The sequence below is a fragment of the Limulus polyphemus genome, unplaced genomic scaffold, assembly GCF_000517525.1.
Source record: "Limulus polyphemus unplaced genomic scaffold, Limulus_polyphemus-2.1.2 Scaffold235, whole genome shotgun sequence".
Classification (NCBI taxonomy): Eukaryota; Metazoa; Arthropoda; class Merostomata; order Xiphosura; family Limulidae; genus Limulus; species Limulus polyphemus.
In genome coordinates this window covers 124,811-132,121 of record NW_013665845.1, presented here as the reverse complement: position 1 = coordinate 132,121, position 7,311 = coordinate 124,811, and the positions used below count along the sequence as shown (strand labels likewise).

The following is a 7,311-nucleotide window of genomic DNA, read 5'->3' as shown; positions in this document are numbered from 1 at the left end:
AAAATAGTAATATATATATATATATATATATAAATGAATACAAAGTGAGTCTAAACTTGTTGAATATATTAACTCTTTCCTTATGGGCTTCCTTTTCTGCACATATCATGAGGTTTTACTGAGTTGGTTTCAATTTTTTTTAAAGTACCTTATTATATTATCATGGTATTCAAATGAACTTGGTATCAAAATGTAGATAATAATCCAAATTTTAATACCAAATAAGTTTAAAAATTAGTTTGTGCAACAGTACCATTGGTATAAAAAAAAGTAGGATTAACATTCATTGATAGTTGACAAAAAACAGTAAAGTACTTTATTTCTTGTATATTCTTTGTTTGTTATTATAAAAGTAACTAAAATGTAAAAATGCAATTGACCAACCTTGTATAAATTTAGGCTAGAAAAAAATAACAATATATAGTTTCACTGAAAAATAGATGTTTGAAACTTATTTGGGGGTTTTAGAGATTATGCAAATGAAATTTGTCAGTTTTAAGATGAAGAAAAGTATTGTGAATCTTAACCTGAAAAATCACTTTGTACTTGGAGCAGTCAATACTTTTATTCCATATATTCACAGATAAATTTTTAGTGAAGATACTTAATTAAAAATTCTGATAATTTTGGCTACAAAAGACTTAATGCTTGCTGAAAGCTTGTTAAGTTTGTGAAGATACACAAAACATATTAGAAATTATAGTATGGAAACTATAAAGATCAATTTCGGGTTATAAACTCAGAAAACAAAGGCTATATGATTGGCTGTGAACTGCACTTGTTGATCACTGTTACATTTCATAAACCTGTATACAGTCAGTAATATGAGATGAAATAAACTGGCAGTTGTAATTTACCTGGTTGATTCATTAGAAAATTGACTTTTTCATTGTTTCTTCAGATACAAAGAAGCTTGTTTGATATGGAAGAGGTTGTAAATGGGTGTAGTAATAAAAAACTATATATTTATACTATTTTCTTGCACAAAGTAGAATTTGATCAGAAAAAATTGCACTTTAATAATAAGGTAATAAGCACAGTGGGTTTTAAAGATAATTTTATGCAAGTACAAGCATATTTTGCATTTTATTAGATAAACATTTAAGATATGCAAGATACATTAACTTTTTACTTATTGATTTTATCAGATAGATTAACTTTGCAATATTATATTGTCAATCTCATTAAGGTATTTTATTGTAGACCCTTTTTTCTTTGTAGAATACATCTTTGCAGAACAGAATTAAAGATTTGGAACAGTTACTGGAACAGGAACGAGACTGGCATCAAAATGCAATACACGCTAAAGAGGATGAACTAAAAAAAATTGAAAGAACAAATGGAACAACAGATTCAAGATTACCGTGACTTGCTTGATATAAAAGTTGCTCTTGACCTTGAGCTTGCAGCTTATCGTAAACTCTTGGAAGGAGAGGAGAACAGGTTATAATGTTAAAACTGAAACATTTTTTTATAGAATAGTTTACTTTTAAGACTTTTTTTATGCTGCTAAATAGGCTCTTCACTTTCAGCTTTAGGCATGCTGAAAAGATGACAGTCAGTCCATCCAATTAGTATTCAGTGAGCTGGACATTTTCACTTACCCCTTCCGAGATTCGAGAAAAAGAAATAATCATGAGAACTTCCCACCTTCAAGAGTGAAGTGGGTGTATGTAAGGAAGTATTTCCAAGAATGGAAAGGTTGGGTGGGGCTACTGTGTTTGATTTACCAAATAATATGGTGATATCTCAGCAAATAGAAAAAATAGAAGGTTCTTATTTTATATACTAACTTGTCAATATTGGTGATTTGAGTTTCTAGTTTGTAAGAAACTAGACTTTGTATTTGGACATCACAAACATCTAATTTGAGCCAAGGCTACATTCAACATACTACATAACACACACAAATATCAACTTTTAAGATTTGTTTTATATTTACTTTTAATTTAAGAAATCAACTAACTAATACTAAAATTTGAATTATAATCTACAGTTTGATACCAAACGTATGGACATATAAAATGGTAGTTCAATAAAATTTTCAGTAGAATTCTACAAATGTAATGACATGCTTTTTGACTCCTAACCATAAGAAAAACTGTAAGGATAGGGTTAAACAAACTTGGTTTAACCACTTATGTACCGGGGTCATTTTGTCCTATCTGAGGGCAAAATCTCATTTGTGAAGTGAAAAAATTATAGAAAACTTATCTTTTATTGGATTTCAGATTTTATTTTTGTAAATAGTAGCATAACATTCAATTATTTGTTCTAAATTTTATTATTTAATGAAAGAGAAATTTAATAATAGAAAAAATCCCGCGTTTGAGACTATAAATAAGCGCTCTCTAAGAAAGAAAAAAATTTCAAGTTTTTTAAAGTTTTTCCTTGCACTTTAGTGCTGGTCCTGCCATGTATGATTGGTATCTAAACCTTTTTCTAGTCTGTTTTCTTTATAAAACAGTGTCTGAGCGTGTTAAACCTCAGTTGTAAAACTTTTAGCCAATCCTAGTTGAAAGTGTCAATTTCAGTACCATATTATTTATATTGCTGTATTTCACACTTGACAAATGATAGGATGATAAACAAAGCACATGACAAAACATTGTTCTCTATATTTTACAATATGAACGTGGGTGGTGCTTGTTATAGTAACTGCCATTTTATGTAGAGGTTGTATTTAGTAGTGGTCAATTGTACTTTTCTATTAGCCTTAGAACATTTGCTTCTGGAAAAAACTGCATGGGATGTATGTGACTTTTATTATTTTTCTATAGTAGCTTAAGTCATGCTGTATTGTATATCTATTTATATTAATCATTATAATGAAAATTAACTCAAAATTGATATATTTTTAGGAAAGAAGTTGATCCACAAATGTTAGGGTTAAGATCTATAGAGTGGTGAGTGCATGTATAGAAAACTAACACATTACAACATCAACAAACTACGACATGACATGACAAAGACAAAATTCAAGACAGGCAGTGGATGTTACTATCAAACTATGATGGCATTGACCTAAGTCTGCTCCCCCCATGTAGATCAATACTTCTAATACATGTATTAAGGGGTAATTACCAAACTCTCTTATGGAAAACTGCCCACATTTCATATTCTGATATTCCTGGCCCAGAAACACATGGTTGGAAATTGGATTCCGCAAGAAAGCTGGACTGTGACTGGTGTGGTGGTGAGGTCATTCCTCAAGAGCTCCTTGATATTCTGTCTAACCAGGATATTGTTGATGAAGGTGGTGGTGAAGATGTAGGTATAGTTTCCATAAGTCTTCCCGATGATATTTTTCACTCTGGTGATGAGAGTAGTGATGATGAATAGCACAACAGAAAGAATTTCATTAAGAGAACTACATTGTGCCAAACAGAATTCTTAGCATTTTAGCTTTTTTTAGATTTAGTAGTTAAATAGTAGTAGGTGTTCATGCACTTTTGGAAATCAGTGCCTAAAAGGCAGATGCACTTGAGCAGACACTTTTAGTTGTTTCTGTAACAGTAGATGACTATAGAGATCAGGACTGATGTTTTTACACTTCCACTTACTATCTGTTTACATACTTCCAGTCACTGACATCACCATATTCAACAGGATTTAAAAAAGTTTTGACTTTGCAAAGTTGGTAATTATTGTACTTTTCTTTGGTTTTTATTGTCCAAAAATGTAGCATGGTATTAAACAACAGCATAGATGACTTAAGTAAAACGTATTTACTTTTAAACTGATACCTTTACAATCGAAATGTATATGTACCTCTGAGTGATTAATTTTGATGTTGTTCTTTTATTTCAGTTCCTTTGTTTTTATGGCATTAAAGTTTGTTGGTTTCTTTTACTTTACAAACATGTGATAATTTGTTTTAATACCAAATATGGCTATGTAACCAACAATTAATGGTTCACAAAGTGGCCACTTTTCAGTTGTATTTATTTACTGTGCTTTCATGTATGTGATTCACCCATAAGCAAAAAGGGAAAATGTACCTTTGATTGATAGTTTTTACAGTTATCTAACAAACAGTATGTCGTAGAAAGCTTTTATATGCTGTAGAGGCAAACATGCTTACATGATGTAGAAATGATGCATATAATAAAAACTTGTGTTGATTTTCACCATTAGTTCCACTTTTCTCTCAGTACTGAATGATAGGGTTCCCAGTTAGTTCTATAACAAACAAGAGCAACAGTTTAAAATTGGCAAACAAATTGATTTCTTTTCCTCACATAATAAGGTATAAAGAAAGCATAGTCTTAAAAAATCCTAGAGGAGGAAGCTGTACCTTAACTGGCCTATGAGCTATAAGCAGAAAATTGCTTAACTCCTCTGTAGAAATATCATATATGTAACCTTTAAAAGTATAATATACAATTAGACTTAATCAGAAAGCAGTAGGTGGCAAAGTCTAGTAATAAGGTTACAAATCACTCAAATTTTGAACTTCTAATGAAGCTGTGAAAAGTAACATGTATTTGTCTTTTCAATCTGTGCATTTAGGTTAAACATCTCACATGAAAAATCTGTGATTAATGTTGTGGAAAAATCTAGAAATACTCCTGTTCGTCGCACTCCTGTGAGAGCAACCAAACGAAAACGCACCATTGTGCAACAGTCAGAGCATAAAAGCAGCAGTGACTTCAGTGTATCAGGATCTGCCAAAGGTGATATTGAAATCACAGAGCAGAACCAGGATGGAAAATTTGTAAAAATACACAACAAAGGATCAAAGGTGAATACATAGTTCAAGGTAGAAAATTATACTATGTAAAAAGCATACAAATTTCAGTATTGATCTTACACATATAAAATTAGATTAGAATATATATTGATAGAACATATGTGTATAGGTTTAAGTTTATTGTTTGATGAAAATACCCATCAATCTGTCTTGGTAACAAGAAAGCTCAGGGCCTTTTTCAAGCTTAATTTTAAGGCAATGTTTTATGAACTTAAAATCCAGTCATAAGAATTTACCTGATGCACTTTTAAAGGTTAGAAGTTTTTAAGTCATTTAGTGTATATAAAAACAGAACTTTTTTTACTTCTTAAACTTTTTGGGAATGTTTGATAAACATGGGTTTAGGAGCAGCTTCCTGGTGGAAGTGTAATGGGCAAAGCTCCTGAAGTACCTTGACTTTGAGTATTTTGTTTTAACTCTCAACATGGGCTCGGTCAATTTGACCGACCACATGACCTCTTGGTACTCGTTTAAAGTCTTTACAGATTTACTACAATCTAATTTTCAATTAGCTCACTTTACGCTAATCATGAAACATTTTTATTATAATTATTATTATTTATTTTACCTAATCTAATCTCAACTAACCTAAAAGGATCCCTATTTTTACATTTTAGTTACTTTTATAATTATACATAAAGAATAAACATGAAAAACAAGAAATAAAATACTTAAGTAAAATTCTTTATTCTTGCTGTCAATTGTCGAGGAGAGTTAATCATAATTATTGTATACTAATGATAGTAACGCACTTTAATAATTTTAATTTAATTAAATAATGCACCAAAGGATATAGACTAATAACATACAAAAAGTAGACAAATTCACTTACCTCTCAAAATTTTCCTGGCTTTCTAATTATGTAATGAGCTGTTACAAATTCAACCAAGCTAGTCATTAATTTTCTCATGGTAACGATGTTGGTACTCTGAGTGAAATTGACATTTAACTATTTAGAACATAACGTTAGACAATATGTCATTTGATAGATGAAAGTCTTGATTGTCCATTAGTTATAGGCAATATATAATGATACATAAGAGAGAACTATTATCAAATCCTGAAAGAGAGGGTGTGGCAGGAGGGGTTTGATTTTCTATTTGATAGCTCTGTAACCAAACAAAATTGAAAACTATATAAAATATGGTTTGTCGGAGCAATGACGATTTTATAGTGAGTAATTTACATTTAATTTCATACTTTTCCAAAGGGGTGGTGGATAAAATAGAGGAGACAAGATGCCTAGAGAAAATGGTCACGTGTGTGTCACAATATGGGAAATTCATGATTTTTTTAAATATTCCATTGTAGAATTAAGACCTTAAAATTTATATACTATTAAAATATGGATTATTAGCTAAGATTTTATGCTAATCTAATTGGTATAACATAAACAAAAAGTAGTTTAATAAAATTTTGAATGAAAGACACTAAAACCTTGTGTCATAGGCAGTAAAGGATACCTGTGGCGATAGGGTTAATAAAATATTACTGTGAAAATGTTGAAGGTAACTGTTCAGTTTTTTTTTAGCTTGTTAAAATTTACATTTTATAAGATCAATTCCAAAAGTCATGAAAAACATTAATATCAAATTCCATTTTGCCTACCCTGTCATTTTGACTGTATTGAAAAAGAAAATATTTATTGAACTGTTGTTTTTTGTTTTTTTCCAGAAGTAAACAGCAGCCAGGCATAAGCCTTTTTTCCAAACTTGCAGTGTGCTATGTATAATCATAATTTGTTTCATTGTAAGATTATTGTGTTGATTTTCATTCATTAATAGCATTAGAAAATTCTTACCTATATAAAAGCCAGTGTGTGTCACATTACGCTTGATTTTTCGAATTTGGAGTCATAAAGTCAAAATGCATTTATCCAGACAGAATAGTTGGATTACTGCATGTCCATTACAATTTTAGTGATGTAGGTGCTAGGGGGCCCATGAGGAGGTAGGAAGTGCCGTAAAACCTTACAAGTTAATGAGTGTTGGTATAATAAGCCTAAAGTAAAGATGTAGTGTGGGATTACCTAGCCTAGAGCCAAGTGCATAAAATTTATCATGAAAGTAAAAATATCAATTGAATTTTAAACTTATATCACTTCTGAATTAAGCTATTTTCTGTTATATTACCAAAGTTTTTAATAAAAAACAAACCTCTTTAATCAATAGACACTCTAAATTAAGAAATTAACAAATATTTTTCCAATTTTGTTGTCTATACATTTCATTTTCTACTTTCTGTACATAGACTATCAACAACATTAGGTTATACTTTTATTGCTCAGCAACATGACATAGAAGCCATTGTTGGAATCTAGTGTTACTCATACACACTGGCTTTTCTATATATTAGAAGTTAATGTAACTGATTTTTACCAATAATTCTATGAATACACCATGAATTAATTTCATGAATGATCTTAATTTTGATTGGCTCGCAAAGGAATGTACTAAGGTTTGACTACACTTTTCTGCCTCTTTGTTGGTCAAGCTTCCTTTTGCAAAATTTATTTATTTCAGTTAGCTATGAAATGTGAGGTTAGGGTATACTATGAG

General features: G+C 30.4%; 1 pseudogene; it reads left to right on the top strand.

The window, feature by feature from the left end:
- Nucleotides 1-7,311, top strand: part of LOC106478632 — a 68,891-nt pseudogene that overhangs the window by 24,345 nt on the left and 37,235 nt on the right.